Raw genomic sequence first — 13472 nt, forward strand, 5'->3', positions numbered from 1 at the left:
GACGCACCAGAATCAATTATCCATGTATTACTACCAGTAAAGCTAGAAACATTTGAAGCCACACCAATTTTACCTCGATTCTCCTAGGTTAGGGAAATATTACCCTTAATTTGATCTGGACCCTCCACACCATAGAAATCAGGTTCTTGCTCCTGCACCAGTTGAATTGCCGCCTTGCTTTTCTGACCATTGTTACTTCTTTTCTAACAAGAGTTATTGGAGTTGAGTCTTAGCAACTTGGGGTATTGACTCTTGTAGTGTCCAACAGTTTTACAATAGTTGCAAGTCACCTGACTGTTGAACAACGAACTAAGGGACAAATCTGCCATTCTTCTTCTTCAAGCAGCAACACAAACCACAAAATTTGACACGACTAAGGAAGGAGAGGTTGACGGCAAGGTATTGCAAACTTTAGGGTTATAGGGCAAAAGGAATAGAGGATGAAGACAAAGGACAAACTCTTAAAGAGTACAAAGACAAATTTGCAGCAGAAACAAACGAACAGAGTCCATATGGATCTCTGCTCTGATACCAAGTCAAACAGAACAGAGGCAAAGAGAAAGTTTGGGAATTTCTGATGTGTCTTGATTTCTCAAAAAATAGAGTATATAAACAAGGGCTAAATACAAATTAGTAGTATTTACCCCTATAAAGGGCTAAATACAAATTACTACCCTGTGGTTTAGGTCCAAAATCAATTCAGTCCCTGAACTTCTAATTTCATCAAAAACACCCATGCACTTTCAATTTTGATCTAATAGGTCCAATTTGTTAGTTTTCCGACAATTGAGTTATTTAACTTGTTAACGTGGCTCATATATGGCCTATGTTTTATGATGTGGTGTTGAGGTGGTATACATAGTCAATTTAGGAGTGAGTCCTACTATTAAAAATAAATAATTTTTCAACAAATGATCCAACTATAACTTGAACCCATAACAGAATATTAACGAATTGGACCTATTAGATCAAAATTGAAAGTGCAGGAGTGTTTTTGATGAAATTAGAAGTTCAGGGACTGAATTGATTTTGGACCTAAACCACAGGGTACTAACTAGTATTTACCTCTATAAACAAAGTATGCAAAAACCTAATAGGAAAGTGTTTACCTAATTACATCGTAATATACTCCCCCTTAACTACATAACATTATAAATAATTGCACAATCCTAATTACATAACAATTGCTACAATCAAAGGATACAATTAAGGAGTGACTCACTCCAACAATTAGAGAATTACATATACATTGAATATGTTCGACTTTTATTCATAGGAAATTTATACATATCTTTTAGAGATAATTCATTTTACCTCCTTAAACTTTATGCCTAAAATTGTCTGTGCCCACGAACTTTTACTTTAATCACACATATGCCCTTATACTCTCTAATATGATCAATCATAATTATTAGTAAACTAATTCCTTAATTTCTTTATAAATTAGTGACAACGCATGCCCACGTAGGGTCAATTTTTAGCCTTGATCATGTAAATAGTGTATTTCTTGCATGATTGAAGGCTAAAAACTAGTTTGAGTGGACAACAATATATGAATAAATTGACCGATTAATGAAGGATTAGCCAAATTAATAAAATTGGAGAGTATAAGGGCACTTGAGATCAAATTAGAAGTTTGAGGCCACAAATAATTTTAAGTGTAAAGTTTAGGATAATAAAATGATTTTAGCTCTATCTTTTAAATTGGAATGGACCAAATTTGCATATCCTAATATTCCTTAATCATTTTCCCATCCTTTCACACTAGCTACGAATCCCGCATGTTGCTGAGGGTGTGTTATCTACTTGAACCTTAACAGTAATATAGCTAAGTCTAATCAAATGGCAATTATAAGCGCTAGATATATGATATAACTGAAGAATAAAAATCTCTGGTTCATAACTTCTAAATCTTAATAAATAAAAAAATAAATAAAATAAAATAAAACTGCTATGTACCCTTTGTTTGAACTTTTATATTAGCACCATGATCTTCTTACGGCCCCGATAACTCCTTGTTTTTTTTTTAATAGCCCTTGGTCTTGCCGGTCTTGTGCCAATGAACAGCTAGCCTGTGTAGCCAAGCCGTGTTCTTTGCCAATCTTGCGTCGCTTCCAATGACCAGTAGAATATGCAAATTAGTCCATTCATTTTGAAGAAAAAATGACTTGGCTTGGTACTGAAAAACATCTACAATTGATATAACCATAAAAGTAATGCTTAAAATGCAAGAATGTCATCAACAAAGCTAAACAAGAATCATGTGTTTCCTGACTTCTTCCATTGCTATATATGTTGAAAACCAATTTGAATCGAAAATCTCAGGTTAATTATTTCACACTTGACAAACCTAAACCACATAATCTTATTAGGCAAAAACATTGGGTTCAATAACAAATAAATTTTAGGATCAAAATAATTTTTAACTCCCCTTTATACGAAAATGTTCACCTGGTCAGTTATTGACCAAGAAAATAATGCTCAATCACCCTTGGATGTAAATCCAAGGACAGAGAAAATTATTATTAAGTTAAGGTGTTTTGTTTTCCACCCTTGGAAGTAAATCTAAGGGTTGTTGAGCATAAATTCTTTGGTCAGAAACTGACTAGGTGAACACCACTGCCCCTTTATAATACTTCAATCAAGCTAACAATCTGAACAACATTGCTTCAATGATCTATTTCTTCGTTGTTTCATTTATATGGCTACCTCAATTGTTCTATTAATTCTCCTTCTTTACCCTAAGGCCTCGTTTGGTTCGCGGAAAGTAAGCATCAGGAAAGGAAAGTTGTTCCTTTTTTGTGTTTGGGATGCAAAAGGAAATGAAATACTTTCCTGAAGCAAAGGAAAATAGGGGGGAAAATGTTTCTTTCCATACTCCAAATGAATCACTTTCCCCATTCTTTCTTTGCATTTATTACTCACAACATATTATTTTATTCCATTAATTACATACTTTTTAACAACTTTCCGGATAACTTTCCTTACATTACCAAACATCGGAATGGAAAGTTCTTCGGAGAGTTCATTTCCCTTCCCATGGGAAAGACAAAGGAACTACTTTCCTTTCCGCGAACCAAACGAGGCCTAAACCCCAGATACCTAGAAAGAAAGAAGAAGCATCGAAAAAACCTTTTAACATAAGCGTATGTCTACGAAAAAACAAATCAAGATAAAACCAAACAGCAGTTATCATGGCTAAAAGTTCTAATAAGAGACCTTACCTTCTTTCTATGTTGGGCAGGTTACAGAGCTTCACAGGAAGAACTCCAGAGAAACTATGAAAATTGACGTGAAAGTTCACACATCAAGTAAGGGGAAAAGGACACAAATGGTCTTATCAAAACTCACAAACTTTTCAGGGTGGTGATATTTGCAAGGTCAACATGTAGGTGACCTGTCACACGGTTACTAATAACGGAACTGCAACAATTCTCACATGTTAAAAGCATTTTAACTAAATAATGGCTAAATGACATGAAAATTTCTATGAATATAAAATGCACAAAAACTCCATATCTAACATTCAAATATTTATTATCCAAATAATGTGTGATGGGACATCAATATAAACAAACCTGTTTTAGATTCTTCGTTTTAGAAAAAACAGGGATGAAAGAACATTGAAGTGAGCATGACATGAATTAAAGAACATGTAATATGCATACAGACTACAGAGGGAGAAAAGTACATGTTAAGTAGTAGTAGGGGACCCCATTCTGGAGGGACAGTACCATTCAGGCAGTTGCGGGAGAGGTCACCCGAGGGGAAAGAAATGAGTCATTGCCTCATCCAAAATTGAAATACAGATAAATTAGTCAATGGAATGGATATGACTCAAACTTAGAGCGGTGAAACTGCGCTTACATTTTTTGGAGATGGGGGAGCCTGATCAACTGTGAGCTTCATCAAAATACATGATTATATATCTGAACTATTATATACAAAGATCAACAACTCAGTTAAACTGGTGTCTAAAAGGAAACACAACCACTGAACTAAGACCCCATTCTAGCGACAAAGACAATCCAACACAAAGTTCAGTCATCAACTCCAACCATTACAAGTTTATAACCAACAGAAGCAAAGATTGCTGGTTACCTTGTAAGCTTAGCATCAATCATGCATGTAGTTAAACCTTGGTTTTCTGCTGTATGCTACATTGTCATTTCATCATTCATCCCATAAGAGATAGTTTTTGAAAATCACTTCTGCTATTCAAATCATCATTTCACGTCCTGTGTTTTCCACATTATTCTTGGAGGTAACTGGTATACCCTAAATTTGGATTTATGCTTCTTTTTTTATTTTCCGCCTTTCATTGCAGGAAGAGCATTGAATTGCTAGGAAATTTCATCCTTGCCTTACGCTTTTATGCTTCTTTTTTTATTTTCCGTCTTTCATTGCAGGATTTGAATCGTGGTGTGAGCATTTGCTAGGAAATTTCATCCTTGCTTTTCGCTTTTATTCTTCTCTTGTTTCTTGGAATATGATTTGTGCTTGCTATGATGCATTCAAGTAAGACACTACAAAATCTTTCCATGTATGAACAAGTCTGACTTCTGACAGAAATCCATCACAAAATTGATGCGGTGACAAAAGTTCCCTCGAAATGAAGGGCCGTCTAATGTAGCACGGAACTGTTGTCTTGCACTATACGATTATTCATATCAACTTTGCATGATCCACATTACAGGCTAAAAAGAAGGGAGCTAATATGAAAACAAGAAGTTACTCAGCATATTTAATTTTGATGAAATTGCTGATATGCTGATAACATCACACTTGCCTTTGCTTCAATAATCTACATACCAGCAAAGCAGTTAATATACCACCCGCAGACGCTGTGAGCAGCATAGGCCAATGCAGCTGCCGCCATGATGGTTTTGATAGCTCCGCTGCCTGTTCCACAACTGGCATTGCCTGTTCCACAACCGGCATTGCCTGTTCCACAACCGGCATTGCCTGTTCCACAACCGGCACTGAGTATCGGCACATGGGGCATAACGGACTCGTCACCAGCCATTGGAAAATGCAATCTTCGTGATAAAGATGTGAGCAGAACAAGCGAATAATCATCCGCTGACCATGATCAATCCCTTCTTCTACACCCTCAAAGCAACCAAGGCTCTCCTTACAAATGACACATTGTTTCTCTCTATCAATATCTTCCAAATTATCAATTCTCACTTTCTCGAAACAATCTAATTGAAGGGTATGCGGACGATGAAATACGGTGACATCCTTTATGTAACAAGCAATAGGCTAGTCGGGGTTGTCAGCTAGTTCAACCCCCATAAATAGTTTATCAATGATAGCTGGTTGCTCAAATCTAGGGACCCTCATTTTGGTAAGAATTTCAGCCAGCTCCTCTGTATACATTTGCCTTTTGGATAAAAGCAGGAAATCAGGGACTCGGACAAGAAAAAATTGTTCCGCTACGACTAGTATATCATGCACAGTAATGTCTGTAGATGGATAAGCCCGCCAGCTTCCGGTCATCATGGCATGCCTTATTAGGATCTCACGCATGTTGCTTGGGACTGGAGAGCTAAGGGGTATACTTTTTCTTTGAGACACACTGCTAAAAAAAAAGTACTCGGTGGACATGCTTGAGAAACTGGTAATAACAAGGAGCATCAGTAACTTGTAGTAGTTTCATGCATCAAAGGTGTTCATAAATAAAGAACAATGCTATAGAAACACATTTTGGTGCACCACATCTAAAACACATGATCTAGCAGGTAAGTTGATAATAGGCCAACATCATCAGTACATTATAATGATTAAATTTCACATGAACCACCACAACCCTCAGTTTACCAAATATAATTTACATACTCATACATGATTAATGATTGTAATCCATGATCAACTGGCAGTACGTCTAAGTTTTAGTATTCAAAGACAAGGTTTCAAAAATTGCCCATTTGATCAATTTTGCAGAGACAGACAGGATACCAAGTGGTGATACCGCTGGGGAGGGGGGTTATCACCCCATTTTGCAAACCCTACCCGCCTGCCTACCCAATTGCATCTAGATTCACCCAATATAATTTACACATAAATGATTCACGATTGTAGTATTAAGTTCTAAAATGTATGATCAAGTGGCAGTAGGTCTAATTTTTCGAATTCAAAGACAAGGTTTCGAAAATTGTCCCATCTGATAAGAATTTGATTAGCTTTGCAGAGATACAGACAGGATACCAATTGGTGATATAATTATAATCCGATTAGCGGTTCTTGGTCATAGTTTATCCCAGATGCATGATTTGAAGTTCTCAAGCTGTTTTGTCTGACGAATTATACCTAAGATCCTACGGGATAGTTTTTCTAATACTAGTAGTTTCAATCGAGCAGAAAGCAAAAGCAGGCTTAGGAGACTAATACTTACATAAAAGAACAGACAAGATCGGAAAGAGATAGAGGCTTGCCGCCGGCAACGTCTGCGTCTAGATTTAGGGTTTGTTCTGAGGATCAGGGGAACGGGATTTTTCTTTTGGGTCATCAGATAGATTAAGCCGTCCCCGTGGGGAGACTATATATACAAATTTTTATTCGCTTGTCGGGCCTGCCTCCGGCCCACATTTGTAATTCGAGATACCAGTTTGTTTTCATTTTCGGTACACAACGAGGGCCCAAAAACAAAAACCAACTCAACACCCGCAGCATGATCGCAAGGAAGCATCATGGCAGCAGCGCAACGTCAGATACGAGTCACCTTTTCCTGCATGCAGCTGTTCCCTGATCGGCTGATCTCGATAAAGAAAAACTGGCAAAGGCTTACGGCTCACCTTGGAGAGGTTGCCGAGGGCTAAAAAACCAAAACCAAGTTATTATGTGCATCTTGTCAATAACTTTGACAAGCGCGCTCTTGGCAAGGTAATTAAGGAACGCCCATGGCCATACAAATGTTAGAGATACACTAGCAAACCAAAAGTCACTGTGCCAATCACCCACAGACATTGGTCGTTAGAATCTGTTACTCAAACATTAGATAGATAGTGACATTAGCTTCTGTGCTTCTTCAGATTCAGTCTTCTTCCCCCAAATAATTAAGCAGTTCCCTAAAAAAAATTTACGTGTTCTGCATCTCATCAAAGTACAAGAGCACGTGTTCTGCATCCCTAAAAAATCTTCTGATATGAATCAATCTATGCTTGCTAAGACTGGGTGGAGGTTATTTCAAAATGACTCTGGCTTGTGGGCTTCAATTTATAGAGAAAAGTATTTGAAACGTGGCTGGTTGTTCGACCAAAACTACCAGCAAACTAAAGACTGCTCTAGTACTTGGAGAAGTGTTCTTAATGGTGTCAATCTCTTGAAAAAAGGTCTTATATGGAGGGTTGGTGATGGTAGGAAAATCAAGTTTTGGACTGATGTGTGGTTCCCTCCTACTGCACTTATCAATTATGCTCTGCCTGATTCTATTATTAATATTGAGGATACTGTCTGTAGCTTTTGGAATGATAATGGTTGGGACTTGAATTTACTTTCTGATTGTATTCCTACTGGTATTACTGATCAAATTCTGCGAATCCCTCCTGGTTTTGATGGTTGTGGAGATGATACTCAAATCTGGGGAGGCACTTCCAATGGTTCTTTTTCTGTCAAGTCAGCTTACAACATCTTCTTTGAGGATTATGAGCAAATGCACTCTCCTTGGAAATTTATTTGGAAAATGCAAGTTCCCCCAAAGCTCAAGACTTTCCTGTGGGTTCTCTGTCATGGTAAACTTCTCACCAATGTTCACAGAGTCAAAAGGAATCTCACTGATGATGATACTTGCCCTATATGCCGCTGCAATAGTGAATCCCTCTCTCATCTTTTCAAAGATTGTCCTGCTGCTCTTAATGTGTGGAATTCCTTCACCTTACCTCAGCCTGTTAAATTTACTTTCTCCATGAGTTGGGAAGGTTGGTTACAAGCTAATCTCTTCTGCAAAGCCAAATGCAATGCTGGAAATCTTTGGTGTTCTACTTTTGCTTTCATATGTTGGTTCATCTGGAAATGGAGAAACAAGCATATTTTTGAAGCTCACTTTCGAAATCCAAATCATCCAGGTATGGTCATTAGTGCTGCTATCTCTGAATGGAACAATGCTCAGCTGAAATCTGATTTAAACAAAACTTATTGTCTTAACCTTCTGAATTGGATGAAACCTCCTCATGGATACCATAAGCTCAACATTGATGGTAGTAGAAATGGACACTCTGGAAAAATTGGTGCTGGAGGGGTTATCAGATGTTCTAATGGTTTATGGATCAAGGGTTTTCAGATAAACTTAGGCATTGGTGAAGTTTTAGATGCTGAATCTTGGGGTCTGTTTTATGGTCTTCAACAAGCTCTTAAATGTCACGCCACTCATATTGAAGTAGAAACGGATTCTGCAATTTTAGCGAAATTGATCTCTCAATCTGATGTTGCTCTTCATCCCATGGGCTCTCTTATCCGTTGCTGCAAAAATTTGATTAGAGGCTTTCTTTGCTTTTCCCTAAAGCACATTTACAGAGAAAGCAATATGGTAGCAGACTGCCTTACCAAGGAGAGCATCAACCATGACTATGGGATAATTGAGTTTGATGGTCCTCCCATTCATGCCTCTTCTGCTTATATTGATGATCTTGTCGGTGTGACCCGGCAAAGAAGAATCCTTATTAGGCCTAATGATAGGCCAAGCTAGCTATTTTCTTTTTTAGTTTGTTCCTTTGTTTTTGGGTCTTTTGACCCCTTACTTACCAAAAAAAAAAGAAAGTACAAGAGCATGCCCTGCATGCAGGCCTTTGTTCATACAGGAACATTTAGCCCCCACAAATATGTGCAATAATCTGCATCCAGACCCAAAATTAATATAGCGCCTCTCATTATTTGTTCCGGGCAAGTTACAATCCTGAATGAATCATGTTTATGGAGAGAGATGTGTGAGCACATGAATAAATATCACCACGAGGCATTAACCATTTACAGCTTAGAGCCAGTATGCCTTTGTTGTAAAATGATCAATGAGATCGGCACCGATTTCAGCCCACTTCAAGGCCATACTGGCTCTAAGCTGATTGATTTGAGTCTGCACATCAGCAAGTTGTTTTTTCTATACAAAAAAAATAATAATAATAAAAATAAAATAAACATCAGCAAGTTGTTTTTCCTATACAAAAAATAATAATAATAAAACTAAAAATAAAATAAAAGACACACGGGAGGAAATAAGCAAGCAGAATAGAGATGTGATAAGAACAAATACATAAAATAAATAAATAAAAACAACAGACTATTGAAAGCTCTATAAGGATAGCTATGTGAATTCATTTCAAATCCAAAAATACCTTATTCCCAAGGATTTTTGTCTATTTACCTCATTTTTCGAGATTTTTCTCCCACTTACCCCATTAAGTTTTTTTAATTCCCTCTTATCCCAAATACTCTAAGGAGGTCTTCCCTAATACCCCATTAAGATTTTTATTTTTATTTTTATTTTTTTTAATACTATTTTACCATCACCTCTTTGTTACTGAGAGAGAGAGAGAGAGAATGGAAGAGAGAGAAACCATAGGAGACTTCGCCGGAGCTCGATCACTGGCCGCTGGAGTCCGATCACCGATTGCCGGAATCAGGCCAACTTTCGCCGGAATCCGATCACTGACCGCTGGATTCCTGTCACCTGTCGCCGCCCACCAGAATTTACTGCAAATCTCATCAGAAAAGTTTTTTTGCCCCCAATAGACATCTATTGCCCCCTAATAGAGGAGCAATAGATCTCTATTGCCCCCCAATAGACGTCTATTGCCCCAATAGTCTATTGCTTCTTAACAGACGTCTATTATCCCTAATAGACGTCTATTGGGGCGGGTTTGGGGATAAGGATCACAATATCATCCCCGCCCCATCCCCAATCTTAGATAACGGGGATTGGGGATCTTCATCCCCATTTGTTCCCAAATTCTCCCCCCATTAGGGGCGGGTATCCAACAGAGCTCCGCCCCGCTCGGTCCCAAAGTGGTAGCTCATTCGGCCACCATTTTTGTAACCAAAAGAAGGGTATTTGAACGGGTGAGGCAACTCAACAGTCTATAAACATTATAAACCACCCGTAGCTGGTAGAAACCTAACTAGCATATGGATCTAACACCAATTACCACCTACGAGCAATCTAATCTTCCAAGCCCAAGGTTTTTCGCCTTGAAAAGCCTGAATATATTTGCCAGCACTCGTGATGACCCAGACTGACAGGACACGCCCCGGATTTCACCCTGAAATCCGAAGTGACCCTGCGGGGCCCACCTTAGAAGAAATTCTACCAAAAATTTGGCGGAACTTCCCCTAAAATGGGCTACCCAAACCTGTAGAAAACATTTACACTTCACAATCAATTCATCCTTATGCTCCTGGAGCCACCCTGCTCCCCAAATCAACATCAGTCTCCAATTCACAAAACACACATCTCAACTCGAGTAGCATAAATCCCATTGTTTGGACCCAAAATGAACATTTTGGTCTGACAAAGCACGTCTTGGAGAAATTGAGCCAATATCAGTGGCTCAAGCTATATATTGTCGACAAGTTCGAAATATATATTTAGAGGCTAAATAAAGCCTACTATGGAAGCATGAAAAGTCAACTTTAGCACATTTTCCTACTTCGGCTAGGAGAAACCGAGCTAAACAAGGAAGGAGGAGCGGCAGACTAACCAAATAGAATCGAAATGAGCTGAAACTTTTCAGATTCATTCTAGACAGCTCAAGGATCATTTCTTATGAAGAGTGCCAGAGCTAGTTTTGAGTGGAAGGCCTTCAAACAATCAGTCCAATTTTCTACACAAGCAAAACTGGAAAACTGGACCTGTAAGAGGTCCAGCAGCATTTCCGGCCCAACCACATGGAAATAAATTCTGAAATTTTACCACAGTAATCTACACTCATGGTGGATAATTTCATATGAAGAAGTCGAAGGCTCATTATGAAGTCTTGTTGGAGAAATAATTGAAGGAATAAAGGGGCAGAAACTGACCTAAAACCAGCTCAATATTCACATGTTCATGTTTCCTACCCACATGAAGAAAGCTAGATGCTTTTCTCTTTTTCCTTGGATATATTTTTCTTCTACAATCTCTTTAATAGATCATCATCACTTCCATGTTTCTGCACCTTCATGCTTTGCTTTCATTTCATCATTTCTATATCTTTTCCATATTTTACAAATCACTTCCATACTCCACTTTCATTATTTTTCTTCCACTCATCATTTCACTCTTCTTTTTCTTCCCTATATAAACACCTTCTCCTCTCATTCTAAAACACACATTCACAACAACAACATCTCTAAGATGATCTAAGTTCTCTCTAGAGCAACCTCTCTAAAAGCAACTCCTCTCCTTCTCTTTCTCTTACTGGTGACCACACTCCTAGTCCTAGTCTTCTCAGAAGCCGACTTTCAGTGCCACCAAATCCTCTGTCAACGTACTTCGGTCATAGTCTCCTCGAGAGCCGATTGTAGTACCACGACCAAACACCAAGACACAGACACATTCACAACATCAAAACATCTCTAAGATGATCTAAGTTCTCTCTAGAGCAACTCCTCTCCTTCTCTTTCTCTTAGCGGTGATCACACTCCTAGTCCTAGTCTCTCAGAAGCCGACTTTCAGTGCTACCAAACCTTCTGTCAACGTACTTCGGTCCTAGTCTCCTCGGGAGCCGACGGTAGTGCCGCGACCATAACGGTTACAGAACCAGCTAAGCAAGGGTAACGTCCTAGCAACCCAGCCAAGCTAAAGTCACGCTTTAGCAAGTTCTCCTCACTTCCCGGTGGTTCTCGCTCTGCTCGATCTACAACATCGAGTATCGATTTGGTGACACAAGAAGATAAGCAAAAGTCCTCATCACGAGGCACAAAGAATCCCACGACGAGGTTGGTGCTCTCCTCGTCCACAATTGCTTGAAAGAAGTCAGGTCAAGGGACACCCCCGACGACCGCACCGGAACGGTGCTGGCACGCCCGGGCAGAAAAGAGACTGTTGACCAGCTGCAACAAAACTGGAGCCAAACAGACACATTCACCAATGTCACATGAGTCATGCGGGACCTCGATACTCAACAACCTTCCAACGAGGGACTTGTGAATGTTAGGGCTCAAACTAGGATGAAGATTCCACTCAAGCAGTCAAGCAAGTGCATTGTCATTCTTGCAACCCTCATTGGTGGGTCAGTCTAAATTCTAAACTCTAGAGTTATCAAACTCTACTGTGTACCTAGGCTTTTTTTTCTTTTTCCTTCTTCTTTTGATCACTAATAAAATAGAAAAATTACCAAGTGCGGTAGACTTTAGTTCAGTCCTAAGCAAAGAATTTTGCATTCTAAAAATGCTCATTTTTCTATTTCGAATTTCCTGTACAAGTACATATTTTTCTTTATTTTAAAGAGCTATAACATTGCATTAGTAAAGAAAACTAATATCATGGAGGTATATTATGGTGTAAAGATTAAAAAAATAACACCACATGACCATACTACCTTATATGAAATAGACAAGTTGAACCACCTAGAAGAGTTGCTCTAGATGTTTATAGAAATGATAAAAGGATTGGAAAATTACATATATATTGAATATGTTCGACTTTTATTCTTAGAGAATTTATACATATTTTTCAAATTGGAATGTATCAAATTTGCACATCATAATATTCCTTAATCATTTCCCATCCTTTCACACTAGATACGTACGAATTCCGTCTGTTGCTACGAGTGTGTTATCTACTTGAATTTTAACGAGTTTTTCTATTGGAACCTCCAAATTTGCTCACTTGACCTCTATGCTTTTTGCACCTCCTATCAAATTTTCAAATACTAAATTTCCTCACTACACCTCACTAAAGTTCCTTAAATAACCTCACTCATATAATTTGCAAACAAACTATTGTCTTTAAAATAAATAATAAAAACTTAGTCATTTCAATGATTAATTACTCTATAATATTAATTACATGTATATTCCTTAATCAGATAACATAAATCTCTTATCCAATAAAAAAAATCAAAAATAATTTCTAATCAACAAGAAAATAACATGAACTATTGTGTAATTTTTTTTTCTTTTAGTTGTGCAAAAAAAAAAGTAATATTTTTTTTCTCTATTCTCTGCACCTCATGATTAATTATTTAATTTTTAATTTTTAGTTTTTCTATAAATGCTAGCTCTTTTTTTTTTTTTTACAAATATAATAGATAGACTTAGATTTAGGTAATAATATGATTTATTTTGCTCTCCCTCACAATATGTGTTCAACATGTATATCATATATTTTTATGTCACGTGATCTTAATCATAGTTTTAGTTCTTATTAAATATATATAAATGTTTTAATGAGTATGTAGTGAAATTGGAAAATGAAAATAGATAAGAAAAATAATAAAGTATGCAATCTGATTATTAATGAATTGGAAAGTCTAGAGAAATAAAAATAATATTTTTTT

General features: G+C 37.6%; 1 long non-coding RNA gene across 1 annotated transcript; it reads right to left on the bottom strand.

The window, feature by feature from the left end:
* Positions 1–4513: 4513 nt before the first annotated feature.
* Positions 4514–6513, bottom strand: LOC112179193. The gene is made up of 2 exons (XR_002927673.2): positions 6398–6513; positions 4514–5620 (listed from the first exon to the last, which is right to left on the bottom strand). It is a non-coding gene; the product is annotated as an uncharacterized LOC112179193 (long non-coding RNA).
* Between the last annotated feature and the right edge of the window lie 6959 nt (positions 6514–13472).

Source organism: Rosa chinensis, chromosome 7 (assembly GCF_002994745.2).
Source record: "Rosa chinensis cultivar Old Blush chromosome 7, RchiOBHm-V2, whole genome shotgun sequence".
NCBI lineage: Eukaryota > Viridiplantae > Streptophyta > Magnoliopsida > Rosales > Rosaceae > Rosa > Rosa chinensis.